This window comes from Schistocerca americana, chromosome 7, assembly GCF_021461395.2.
Source record: "Schistocerca americana isolate TAMUIC-IGC-003095 chromosome 7, iqSchAmer2.1, whole genome shotgun sequence".
Classification (NCBI taxonomy): domain Eukaryota; kingdom Metazoa; phylum Arthropoda; class Insecta; order Orthoptera; family Acrididae; genus Schistocerca; species Schistocerca americana.
In genome coordinates, this window is record NC_060125.1 from 452,536,692 (window position 1) to 452,551,049 (window position 14,358).

At 46.0% G+C, this 14,358-nt stretch overlaps 1 protein-coding gene and 1 non-coding gene across 2 annotated transcripts in view; both read left to right on the forward strand.

The window, feature by feature from the left end:
• LOC124622999 (ras association domain-containing protein 10-like) overlaps positions 1-14,358 on the forward strand; it is a 1,089,376-nt gene that overhangs the window by 1,002,688 nt on the left and 72,330 nt on the right. The gene's annotated exons all lie outside the window — the stretch shown is intronic.
• On the forward strand, positions 1,417-1,491 carry Trnat-ugu. Its single transcript has one exon. It is a non-coding gene; the product is annotated as a tRNA-Thr (tRNA).

The window sequence follows — 14,358 nt, forward strand, 5'->3', positions numbered from 1 at the left end:
GTCATCTTAATACGGCTCGCCATAACCCTGGTGAAAATCTTGTAATCGGCGTTCAACATTGTAAGCGGCCGATAGTCGTTAATCGATAGCCCTCCACCTGGCTTGTGTACTGGTATGAGGAGACCTTCTACAAACGCTGGCGGCACAACACAGTCTGGAGACATAAGTTCGCGGAACATTATAACCCAGCGAGGCATCATGAGGTCACGGAAAGTCCGGTAGAATTCGATGGGCAATCCATCAGGTCCAGGAGATTTATTGGCCGCACCTTTGTCCACGGCGTCTTCGACTTCTTCGAGTGAGATTTCCTCTGTTAGTGCATTCACGGTAGCCTCGTCGATAGTACGTGTTATCTGCTGTAACACTTCAGTAGTGGCCTCGTCAATGACGGTTCTTTCCTTGTAAAGATGACGAAAATGATCCTTCACCGCCTTTACTATGGTTGCTTGGGTCGTACATAAGCGACCGTCGTGTGTCCTGAGTTGTGTGATTAAATGTTGACGTTGTCGGCGCTTATCCGCCACAACGTGGTGCATAGTGGGTTCCTCTGCAACCGTTCGGTCGTGCCGTCGCGAGCGGACTACTGCACCTTCTAGTCGACGCTTCGTCAATGATAGTATGTGAGCCTTGATTCTGCTTTGGTCATGTTGTCTCTTCGGGGAAGGGGGTAAGGCGTCGAGGTCCCTGAGTGCCGCGCAGTAAAAATCGAGGGTCTGTCGATGCCACGCAGTCACGTCCTTGCCATATCGCATAAGTGTCCTACGGATTGCTGGTTTGGCACAGAGGAGCCACCACTCCAGGGTCGAGGTGTATCGTGGGTGGCGGCGTTCACAGTCAGTCCACGTTGCTGCAACTTGCCGACGGCAATCCAGGTCCTGGAGATGAGTTATGTTGAGCTTCCAAAAGCCATCCATTTGAGCCACCGCGGGCACAGAGGATAGTGCGTCTGCAGGGTCTTATCCCTTGCACGCTCCCCGTGAGATCCACATTCCCAACATGTCCACACCACTACATTCGTAGTGCGCCTAATAGATGTTTGCCCATCATACTCATTACTCGTGGCAGATTAATCTACCAAGTCCCGTACGAGTTCGGGCATAGCGTGTGCTTTCGCACAAGAAGGTCAATGGCCGGGAAGCCATATTTTAACTATATATGACGGTAGTATCTGTTCCCGAAAGAACAGTTACCGGGCATGACCATGCAGCTTTGCTAGAAATGAAATGATAATTAAATGGACACCCTAGCTGCAAACAGGCGTTGATGTACTTCATTATTAATCTGCCACGAGTAATGAGTATGATGGGCAATCATCTATTAGGCGCACTACGAATGTGGTGGTGTGGACATGTTGGGAATGTGGATCTCACGGGGAGCGTGCAAGGGATAAGTCCCTGCAGACGCACTATCCTCTGTGCCCGCGGTGGCTCAGATGGATAGAGCGTCTGCCCTGTAAGCAGGAGATTCCGGGTTCGAGTCCCGGTCGGGGCACACATTTTCAACATGTCCCCAATGAAGTACATCAACGCCTGTTTGCAGCTAGGGTGTCCATTTAATTATCATTTCACTTCTTCATAATACCTATGGAAGGGCGCGAATCCGTCCCTTCCAGGCCGACAGCTCCTAAACACCTCTATTGCGGGACGGAGATAAGCCGGCGGCGGCTCCATTAAGCTCTTCGGATCATTCACGTGGGCATCCATGGTTCAAGTGGAGCTCGTGCAAGGCACCATGACAGCCAAGGAGTACCGTACACTGGTTACAGGCAACGCACACCCCTTCATGACGACCATGTTTCCCGACGGTAGTTGCATTCTTCACCAAGATAACGCGTCCTGTCACAAGGTCAGAATTGCGGCAATTTCCAGTTGATGTGCTGGCCCCACAACTCACAAGTTCTGGACCCTACCGAACACATCTGGGATGTGACTGTAAGTGACGCCAGAGCTCGTAGCACTCTCCCTGGAATTCACGGGTATTGGGTGACTTGTGTGTGCAGATGCAGTACCAGCTCCCTCCAGCGACCTACCAAGGACTCATTCCTTCCATGCCACGACGCGTTACCGCTGCTGTTCGTGCCAAAGGTGGACATACCGGCTATTAGGTAGGTAGTCATAATGTTCTGGCTGGTCACTACGTAAGAGGAGAGAAACGAATGGGGCACCTTAAAGTTTTAAACATTTCTGCGTTGTCATCGACCGTTACAACGTAGAATTAAACCAATAACAGCCCTCGGTAGCAAAAATGAAGTCTTTTTCACATAGGTTTCGGCCACTTCTAAGAGTGCCTTCATCAGAAATGAAACATTTAAATTGGCATGTGACATATAAAATAAATGTCAAGCGATAAAGCTTTAGTCAAGTTTTCTATTTTAAAATTTTGTGAATAAAGTGTTATCGCTTGACGTTTGTTTTATACGTGACATGCCAGTTTAAATATTTCTTTTCTAATGAAGGCACTCACAGAAGTGGCCGAAACGTAGGTCAGAACGATGAATCCTTCTAGTGGTGATATGGGCCACAAAGGGGAAATCGACTGGCGTGAAGAGTATGGAAAATGGAAGATTATCATAGTCTGGTGGCTGGGAACGAGCATCTCGGATATGGCGAAGCTGATCGGCTATTTGCGTGCTACTGTCATGAGCATCTGTTGAAAGTGGATGAATGAAGGTGCTGGACTCAACGCTTCATCACAGAGCTTGTAGGTTGGAGGCTTGCCTGCCCTGTGTTGCAGGATTGACAGAACTCTGACCATTGAATAAAATTTCGGCACATGCTCAAGTGTTTTGGAGCACAACTGTCAGGGAGCGCTGTTGAACATAGGGGTCCATAGCAGACGACCCCTGCGTGTTCGATCACAGGCCCAACGACATCGTCTGTTATGGTTGTAGTGGGTGCGGGTTCGTGGAGATTGGACCCTTGAACTAATGGAAACGTGTCGCTTGATCGGATGAATCATGTTCCTCCTAACTTCAAGTCGACGGTCGTGTCCTTACACTCTGTCATCTAGGCAAACGGCTGCTCGAAAATTGCACCAGGCCATGGACACTGGGCGATGTGGGTTGTATTATGGGAACATTCACCCGGGCTTCCATGACACATGATAGCTGTAGATTACGTGAAACGTTATTGCGGACCATCTGAATCCCTTCACGCTCGATGTCTACCTGACGGCGACGGCATCTTCCAACAGGATAACTATCCGTGTTACAGTGCCAAAATCGTATTACAATGGTTTGAGGAGCTTGATAGTGGACTCACACCACATCACTATTAGTACTTTATATGCTGACATACTATTCGAATTCTACACGGTTATTCCAGACGGATTACCATAATTATTGGAAGTCGTTGTGTCTGCAGTATTATGTGTTTACAACAACATCCCGTTTCGATATTTCTATCCTAGAACACCTGGAAAACAGACACCCTCACATTTTGATTGGTAGGGCAAGCTCGGTCGCTGTATCTCATTACAACACTTTCTTTCCGTGAGGGTTACAGGAATTGTTGGTGTATGAAATCCCAAGAGAAGCTATATAACTGACTGATATGATACTAGCTGCGTCTATCAATGTGCAGTACACAAAATGGAAATTGGAGAGAGTGCTACAGAACTGTATGCCTATTTATAGCATGTGCATTGAGACCAACATGTGTCAGTCATCTCAGAGAAACATACTCTCAAAGTCGTCCATGATTTTTTGTATCAGTTATGGCTATAACAAGTAATTTGTTTATTTCAATTCCTAACTAAATACTTATTTTCGACCATTGTATTCTCCCTAAAAGTAAATTAAAAGGAAGGTCAGCGTTGGCCGTAATATTGATGATTTATTGATAGCAAAATCGATTTTCAATCACATAGTGATTATCTTCAGTGCTGTGGTTTGGAAATTAAACTCATAGACACTGGTATCAAGTTATCAGCAACCAGAACTGAGAACCAATCACAATAACTCATACACTCCTTGTTGAACAGGATATGTTGACTTGTGATCGCCAGTTTAATTTTTTAACTTCTTGTATTTACTCCTTAAAAGTACTCTTCTCTATCACTTGCATGATTGTGATTCTAACGGTTTGGCTGGGGACACCTTAATCCACAAGTGAACAAGTATAAATGATGTAAGAAATTATTCTGTCGACTCCATGTACAAAGACTGGGTATAAATAATGAAACAGCCGTGACAAATGACTTATTGCGATTGTCTGGTGGCCGTGAACTATTTACACAGAAATTCCGAGGCTTATAGGACACTCTCGATGCTATCGTCGAAACTGAGGAAAACGTTGTAAAACTATATACAGACAAGGTACTGGACTCCAGAGACTGCATGTCTCAGACTCACCAGCAATCTAAAACAAGCTAAGGGGATTTCCAATAGAGCGACTGACTTTTTCACACATTGCAGAGAACAAAAAACGTGTTCCCTATTGCTATAGTTTTGTGCGTGTATTCGACAACCCTTCTTGAAAATGGGAATGAGCTGTGCTTTTTCCCCAATCATCTCGAACACTTCGCTCTCGAGACACCTGCGATACACTGCTGCTAGAAAAGGAGCAAATTGTTTCTTATGTTCTATGTTGAACGGTATTGGTACCTCGTTAGACCGGTTTCCTTCCCTCTGTTGAACGACTGCAGTTGCTTTTCTACCCCATAATCACTTGTTTCGATATGTCCGCCTCCGGTAGCTGAATGGTCAGCGTGACGGATTGTCAATCTTCGGGGCCCGGGTTCGACTCGCGGCTGGGATGGGGAATTTTCTCCGCCCAGGGACTCGGTGTTGTGCTGTCCTCATCATCATCCTCATCGACTGCAGGTCGCCGAAGTGGCGTCAGATTGAAAGACCGGCACCCGGCGAATGGTCTGCTCGACGGGAGGTTCAAATGGCTCTGAGCACTATGGGACTTAACATCTGAGGTCATCAGTCCCCTAGAACTTAGAACTACTTAAACCTAACTAACCTAAGGACATCACACACATCCATGCCTGAGGCAGGATTCGAACCTGCGACCGTAGCGGTCCCGCGGTTCCAGACTGCAGCGCCTAGAACCGCTCGGTCACACCGGCCGGCCCGACGGGGGGGGGGGGGGGGCTAGCCATATGATTAAATAAATAAAATTCGATATCCGTCATTTTCTCGTCCATGCGAGAATTTAATAGAGGTACTAGAGTGCGATATCTGTAAAATAGTGCCGGCCAGAGTGGCCGTGCGGTTCTGGGCGCTGCAGTCTGGAGCCGAGCGACCGCTACGGTCGCAGGTTCGAATCCTGCCTCGGGCATGGATGTGTGTGATGTCCTTAGTTAGGTTTAATTAGTTCTAAGTTGTAGTCGACTGATGACCTCTGAAGTTAAGTCGCATAGTGCTCAGAGCCATTTGAACCATTTTTGTAAAAGAGTTTTGGAAATAGATGTTTAGTATTTCGGCATTTTCTGTGTCATCCTCCGTTTCAGTGGCATTATGGTCGCAGAGTATCTGGTTTAGCATAAGACTAAATTTTTTTAGGGATTTCTGTCAAGCGTTTTGCTCTGATGACATTGAGGTTCTGATAAGAATGTTACGATTGAAGAAAGGTAGGTAGGACTGTAAACGTGGTCGCAGTGGTAGGATATGTGATATACGAAGAAAGACGATTAAGAAGACGGAGGTACTATTACTATAATAACGTGCATCCACCGTGCCTACAGCGGGTTCGTTTGAGTTCCTAAACTTTTAAATGTTCACTTTAAATGAAACCGTGGTGGTTCTAAATCAAGCGCCAAATGAAGTGCTAGGAAAAATCGACAAAAAGAGAAATTCAAGGAAGATATTTTACGGGAGGAGAGAGAGGTGTTTTGGAGATTTACTGAGTAGCTGGATGTGTCATTAAAATGGAACCATGTTAGATTCTAAAATGCATTAGCATACGAGTTTCCAGAATGAGATTTTCACTCTGCAGCGGATTGTGCGCTGATATGTAGCTTCCTGGCAGATTAAAACTGTGTGCCCGACCGAGACTCGAACTCGGGACCTTTGCCTTTCGCGGGCAAGTGCTCTACCATCTGAGCTACCGAACCACGTCTCACGCCCGGTACTCACAGCTTTACTTCTGCCAGTATCTCGTCTCCTACCTTCCAAACTTTACAGAAGCTCTCTTGCGAACCTTGCAGAACTTGTAGACCACTTGCGCGCAAAAGGCAAAGGTCCCAAGTTCGAGTCTCGGTCCGGCACACAGTTTTAATCTGCCAGGAAGTTTCGTAGCATTCGAGTTATTAGATGTAGGTTATATAAAGAGATGAAACGGTTAATATGAGATAAGAAGAATTGGACGATGGTACCAAACACATCAGGAGACTACCTACTGTAAAACAGAGTCGTAGGAAATCAAATACTGAAATACAGTTTGCGTTAGTTATAACATTTCCTTGCGCCGCGTTCTCCGTTACTTCCCCTGTGCTCGGAAGGTTCATTAGAGCGTTCCCGCGATGGCGATGCCTCGCCTTACAGAGTCCGCGCTGCCACGTGGCCGGTGCATCTGAGTCAAGGAAGACGCCTACATTTGGCGGTGGCCTCGCAGCGCGGCACCAGGGCTGCGGGAGTAGCCCGCTGTCAGCGGGTGAGTCACTTCCAGCTGCCCTACTGGGTCTTAAACGTCAAGGCCTACGGCCTAACCCATTCGCACATTTACAGCCGTTCTCGTTAAAATGAAATTTAATCACGTCGCTCTACAATTTGTGACTTCACCCTTTTACGGGCTCCAGCGTCCTCGCGCGTGGCCTGCTTTTACTCTACAAGGACGATCTAACCGCCCGAGTCCCTCGTTAGTGAGCGACGTCTCCTCTCTCTAGCTGATAGAGTGACACATACTTTCCCTGCAATGCTCCGCCTTGCGCAAAAGATTTTGCAGAAAAAATGTGAAAGTAATACTTACACAGGCTCCTACATGGTGAGATACAGCTAGTCTTTTCTTACGAGGTGACAGAAGTCACGGGTTACCTCCTATCATCGTGTCGGACCTCCTTTTGATCGGCGTACTGCAGCAACTGGACGTGGTATGGACTAGTCAGTGGAAATGCCTGCATAAATATTGAGCCATGCCACACCGATAGCCATTCATAACTGTCAAAGGGTTGCCTGTGCAAGATTTTGTGCACGAACTGACTTCTCGATCATGTTTCATAAATGTACGATTGAATTCATGGCGGTCGATCTAGGCGGCCAAATCACTCGCTCGATTTATCCATATTCTTCAAACCAGTCGCGAATATTTGTGGCCCTGTGACAATTCCATCGTTGTTTAGGAATGAATAGCAGCAAATGGTCTTCAACTAACCGAACATAACCATTTCCCATCATTGATCGGTTCCGTCGAACCTGAAGACCCAGTCTATTCCACGTAGTAAACACAGCCCATACAACTATGCAGTCACTACTAGCTTGCTCAGTGCCTTGTTCACAACTTGTGTCCATCGTTTCGTGCGGTCTGCGGCAAACTCTAACCCCACCATCAGCTCTTTCCAACTGCAGTCGAGACTCATCTGACCAGTCCCAGGTTTTCCAATCGTCTAGAGTCCAACCGATTTGGTCACGAGCCCAGGAGAGGCGCTGCAGGTGATGTCGTGCTGTTATCAAGGACACCCGCGTCGGTGGTCTGCTGCCATCGCCTATTAAAGCCAAATTTCGCCGCACCGTGCTAGCGGCTATGTTTTTCTCACGTCACACATTGATTTCAGCGATTATTTCACGCAGCCGGCCGCGGTGGCCGAGCGGCTCAAGGTGCTTCAGTCCGGAACCGCGCGACTGCTACAGTCGCAGGTTCGAATTCTGCCACAGGCATAGATGTGTGTGATGTCCTTAGGTTAGTTAGGTTAAAGTAGTTCCAAGTTCTAGGGGACTGACCACCTCAGATGTTAAGTCCCACAGTGCTCAGAGCCAGTTGAAATGTTATTTCACACAGTATTGCTTGTTTGTTATCACTGACAACTCTACGCAAACGCCACTGCTTTTGGTCATTAGGTGAAGACTGTCGCCCACTGCGTTGTCCGTGGTGACAGGTAACGCCTGAAATTTGGTATTCTCGGCACACTCTTGACGCTGTGGATCTCGCAATATTGAATTCCCTAACGATTTCCGAAATCGAATGTCCCATACGTCTAGCTGCGTCTACCATTCTGCGTTCACGGTCTGTTAATTCCTGTCATGCGGCCACAATTACGTCAGAAATCTTTTCACATGAATCACTTAAGTACAAACGACAGCTGCGCCAATCCACTGTCCTTTTATACCTTGCGTAAGCGAAACTATCCCCATCTGTATATGCGCAGCCAACCGCTGTGGCCGAACGGTTCTAGGTGCTTCAGTCCGGAACCGCACTGTTGCTACGGTCGCATGTTCGAATCATGCCTCGGGCATGGATGTGTGTGATGTCCTTAGGTTAGTTAGGTTTAAGTAGTTCTAAGTTCTAGGGGACTGATGACCTCAGAAGTTAAGTCCGATAGTGCTCAGAGCCATTTGAACCATTTAGAGTGCATTAATGCTGTTCGTCTTTATTGTTACCACTCCTCGTAATGAATACAAGGGACGCGAACAGCATCATATGTTGACTGGTTGAGTGACCACTGGAAAGCACACAGAGATGTCACGTTCTCGTAGCAGACAGCGTTATCACAACTGAAAGGGGGCGTCGTCGTGGGTCTCCACTTGGCCAGGTAGTAGAATCGTGCAGCATACAGAACTGTGTGGCACTGGGATGTGGCAGTGACCCGATACTGGAATGCATGGGAACGTGAGGGCAGCAGTACTCGCCGTCGATGTACTGGTCGACGTCGCTGACCACCAGAATAGAGGACCGTCCCGTTACTCACCGAGCACATTGCAATCCTTACACATTTGCACCTGTCATCCGAAGACGTCCGCCCCCGGTAGCTGAGTGGTCAGCGCGACAGACTGTCAATCCAAAGGGCCCGGGTTCGATTCCCGGCTGGGTCGGAGATTTTCTCCGCTCAGGGACTGGGTGTTGTGTTGTCCATCATCATTTCATCCCCATCGACACGCAAGTCGCCGAAGTGGCGTCAGATCAAAAGACTCGCACCAGGCGAGCGGTCTACCTGACGGGAGGCCCTCGTCACACGACATTTCATTTCATCCGAAGACATATAATTGACTCCCTGCAACATTCTTAACAATCATACTCAACAGTTCGCTCGACGGAAGATCCGTACCCAAAAACTGGCAAGTTGCGCAGGTCACACCAATATTCAAGACAGATAATGGGAATAACCCACTAAATCACAGGCCCACATCATTAACGTCGATATGCAGCAACACTTTGGAACATGTATTGTGTTCGAACATTATGAATTACCTTCAACAAAAAACGGTCAATTGACACACAGTCAGCACAGACTTAGAAAACGTCGTTCTTTTGAAACCCAACTAGCTCTTTACTCGCACGAACTGTTGAGTACTATTGACAAGGGATTTTAAATTTATTTCGTATTTCTGGATTTCCTTAATGCTTTTGACACTGTACCTACACAAGCGGCTTGTAGTGAAACTGTGTGCTTATGTAATATCGTCTCAGTTATGTGACTGGATTCGTGATTTCCTGTCAGAGAGGTCACAGTTCGTAGTAATTGACGGAAAGTCATCGAGTAAAACAGAAGTGATTTCTCGCGTTCCCCAAGGTAGTGTTATAGGCCCTTTGCTGTTCCTTAGCTATATAAATGATTTGGGAGACAATCTGAGCATCCTTCTTCGGTTCTTTGCAGATAACGCTGTCGTTTATAGATTAATAAAGTCATTAGAAGATCAAAACAAACTGCAGTTGACCCTAAATAACGAATAGTGTGATGTCATCCACGTGAGTTCTAAAAGAAATCCGTTAAATTTCGGTTACACGATAAATTGGTCAAATATGAAGTCCGTAAATTGAACTAAATACCTAGCTATTAAATTTACGAACAACTTAAATTGGAAGGAACACATAGAAAACGTTGTGGGGAAGGCTAACCAAAGACTGCGTTTTATTTGCAGGACGCTTAGAAAATGTAACAGATCTACTGAGGTGACTGCCTACACTACGCTTGTCCGTCCTCTTTTAGAATACTGCTGTGCGGTGTGGGATCCTTACCAGATAGGTCTGACGGAGTACATCGAAAAAGCTCAAAGAAGTGCAGCACGTTTTGTACTATCGCGAAATATGGGAGAGAGTGTCACTGAAATGATACAGGGTTTGGGCTGGACATCGTTGAAAGAAAGGCGTTTTTCGTTGCGACGTAATCTCCTCACGAAATTCCAATCACCAACTTTCTCCTCCGAATGTGAAAATATTTTGTTGACACCGACCGACATAGGGAAAAACGATCACCACGATAAAATAAGGGAATTTAGAGCTCGTACGGAAAGATATAGGTGTTCGTTCTTTTCCCGCGCTATATGAGATTGGATTAATAGAGAATTGTGATAGTTCCTTCTCTAGATTGTCGCACAGATGACAAAATGGTAGATATCGAAATAGACGACAGAGGGATAGAGAAACAATTAAAATCGCTCAAAAGAGGAAAGGCCGCTGGACCTGATGAGATACCAGTTCGATTTTACACAGAGTACGCGAAGGAACTTGCCCCCCTTTTGCAGCGGTGTACTGTAGGTCTCTAGAAGAGCGTAGCGTTCCAAAGGATTGGAAAAGGGCACTGGTCATTCCCGTTTTCAAGGAGGAGGAGGAGGAGGATATTAGTGTTTAACGTCCCGTCGACAACGAGGTCATTAGAGGCGGAGCGCAAGCTCGGATGAGGGAAGGATGGGGAAGGAAATCGGCCGTGCCCTTTCAAAGGAACCATCCCGGCATTGGCCTGAAGCGATTTAGGGAAATCACGGAAAACCTAAATCAGGATGGGCGGAGACGGGATTGAACCGTCGTCCTCCCGAATGCGTTTCAAGAAGGGACGTCGAACAGATGTGCAGAACTATAGACCTAGATCTCTAACGTCGATCAGTTGTAGAATTTTGGAACACGTATTATGTTCGAGTATAATGACTTTTCTGGAGACTAGAAATCTACTCTGGAGGAATCAGCATGGGTTTCGAAAAAGACGGCCGTTGAAACCCAGCTCGCGCTATTCGTCCACGAGACTCAGAGGGCCATAGACACGGGTTCACAGGTAGATGCCGTGTTTCTTGACTTCCGCAAGGCGTTCGATACAGTTCGCCACAGTCGTTTAATGAACAAAGTAAGAGCATATGGACTATCAGACCAATTGTGTGATTGGATTGAAGAGTTGCTAGATAACAGAACGCAGCATGTCATTCTCAATGGTGAGAAGTCTTCCGAAGTAAGAGTAATTTCAGATGTGCCGCAGGGGAGTGTCGTAGGACCGTTGCTATTCACAATATACATAAATGACGCTGTGGATGACATCGAAAGTTCACTGAGGCTTTTTGCGGATTATGCTGTGGTATATCAAGAGGTTGTAACAATGGAAAATTGTACTGAAATGCATGAGGATCTGCAGCGAATTGACGCATGGTTCAGGGAATGGCAACTGAATCTCAATGTAGACAAGTGTAATGTGCTGCGAATACATAGAAATATAGATCCCTTATCATTTAGCTACAAAATAGCAGGTCAGCAACTGGAAGCAGTTAATTCTATAAATTATCTGGGAGTACGCGTTAGGAGTGATTTAAAATGGAATGATCATATAAAGTTGATCGTCGGTAAAGCAGATGCCAGACTGAGATTCATTGGAAGAATCCTAAGGAAATGCAATCCGAAAACAAAGGAAGTAGATTACCGTACGCTTGTTCGCCCACTGCTTGAATACTGCTCAGCAGTGTGGGATCCGTACCAGATAGGGTTGATAGAAGAGATAGAGAAGATCCAGCGGAGAGCAGCGCGCTTCGTTACAGGATCATTTAGTAATCGCAAAAGTGTTATGGAGGTGACAGATAAACTCCAGTGGAAGACTCTGCAGGAGAGACGCTCAGTAGCTCGGTACGGGCTTTTGTTGAAGTTTCGAGAACATACCTTCACCGAAGAGTCAGGCAATATATTGCTCCCTCCTACGTATATCTCGCGAAGAGACCATGAGGATAAAATCAGAGAGATTAGACCCCACACAGAAGCATACCGACAATCCTTCTTTCCACTAACAATACGAGACTGGAATAGAAGGGAGAACCGAAAGAGGTACCCAAGGTACCCTTCGCTACACACTGTCAGGTGGCTTGCGGAGTATGGATGTAGATGTAGATGTAGAAGGTGGTTCGATGAATCCTCTATAGGCACTTAAATGTGATTTGCAGAATATCCATGTAGATGTAGATGTAGATTCTGTGTCACCTTGTGACATTAGTTTGCGGACTAGCAGAAGTCGAACTAGGAAATTACCACCCCTTGCGTAGGCTGCACTTGACACAACGCGGCTGTGTCTGCATTGGTGCCGTGACTGCGCAGTATCGGCTGTTGGTGAATGGTTTCGCACTGTTTTGAGCGACGAGTCGCGGTTCTACGCCTCCCTGGATGACCATCGTCGATGAGTGTACAGGCGACGTGAGGAGAGGTCACATACTTCTAATGGTTTGGAGTGGTGCAGCGGGGTAACTCCAGGCGTCATGGTGTGAGATACCATCGAATAAGGCTTCATATCATCGCTGATAGCGACTGAGGGAACTCTTCTTCAACACAAGTCAATCTATTATCGGCAGTCGGGGGAACGTTGGCGCCAATCTACAGACTGACTGCGTTCATGAATCAGTGTTACCAACAATTAGAAGAACAGTGTGCTACCGTGACGTCACCTAGTGCGCGTGGCGCCAATATATCCAGGAACTGAGGAGAGGGCCGCTACTAAATAAAACAAAATTACCGGGTTGGCTCGGTGCTCCAGCTAATGCTTGTTAGAAGACACCGCCATATTGTACGAGAACACAGCGGACGCACACACACAGCGCATAGAAGAATGTCCGGAATCGTGTACGGTGGTTGGCACCGCAGCGGAATGACGTACCTATAACACAGTTGCCTCCAAATCATCAACGTCAACTTCCTTCCCTGCCCCTGGTAACCGCTGTTGTTGTGGTGATGCTCAGTCCGAAGACATGTGTGTCTGAAGCAGATCCTATGCAAGTCCCTTCACTTTTGTCTGCATCTATTTGGATGCTATTTTTACTCCCCCTCACCATCACCAAATTGACAATTCGCTAATACATCAGAATATAACGTCAGTCTATCCGTTTTTTTAGTCCCGTTGTGCCAAAAAGATATCGCCGACTCGACTCAGTAACTCTCAGTTGGTTTCCTACCCACCTTATCTAAGCTATAACATTCTCCGGTAACACCACATTTCGAAAGCTTCTAAACTCTTCTCATACGTAAGTAATAATTTCTGTAATGTATATCCTCTCTGGGTCCGCCATCGTCAGTTATTTTGCTGCCTAAATAGCAAAACTTACCTGCTAGTGTCTCATTTCCTAATCTAATTCCCTCAGCATCATCTGATTTAGTTTTACTACAGTCCAGTTTTACTTTTGGTGATGTTACATCTTGTTGTCTATTTTTCAAGACCCTATCAGCTCCGATAAAATGACGTCCCAAATCTTTTGCCATCTCTGACAAATTACATTGTCATCGGCAACCTTAAGGGTCCCCGCCCCCCTCCCCGAACTCCACCACAAGACAGCATTTGGAGACTCCGCGAATTTGCAAGGGAAGTCGCAAGAGTCGCAGAACGGCCACATCGAGGATATGAAATGCAGAGTGACAATAGCAAGAAAATAATTTATGAAGAAAGAGAAATTTAGATATTATGAGAACCGTGGACGTAGTGCAGTTATAAGATTTATGATTTAAAGCAGCAACCAGCCACAAACATGATTTGATGTAACGCTAGATTACTAAACCCTCGTAAAATTTATGACTGTGGTTGGCAGCAATTCGGTTTTTCGCAGGTTCAATTCCTGCCTCGGGCATGTCCTTAGGTTAGTTAGGTTTAAGTAATTGTAAGTTTAGGGGACTGATGACCTCAGATGTTAAGTCCCATAGTGCTTAGAGCCATTTGAACCATTTTTTCAATTAGCTTTTCACGCAGCTCTGGTATTGTCATTATAGGGTGTAAAACTGTAAAACATTTTGTACTCTTTTTGATGTACATACCATTCGAGACCTTATAATTGTAGTTAACTAATGCATAAACCATAAATAATGACTTATTTTGAATAAAATAAGGAGTAGTTAAATTTACGATGGTTTAGTAACAATGTAACATATTCCCCATCCAGTGTTCTAGGCCTAAATAAGCATCTTTATACCGTATTTGTGACTGGTTGCGGTTTTAAATTATAACCTTTATAAAGAGAAATTTGTTAATACCGTT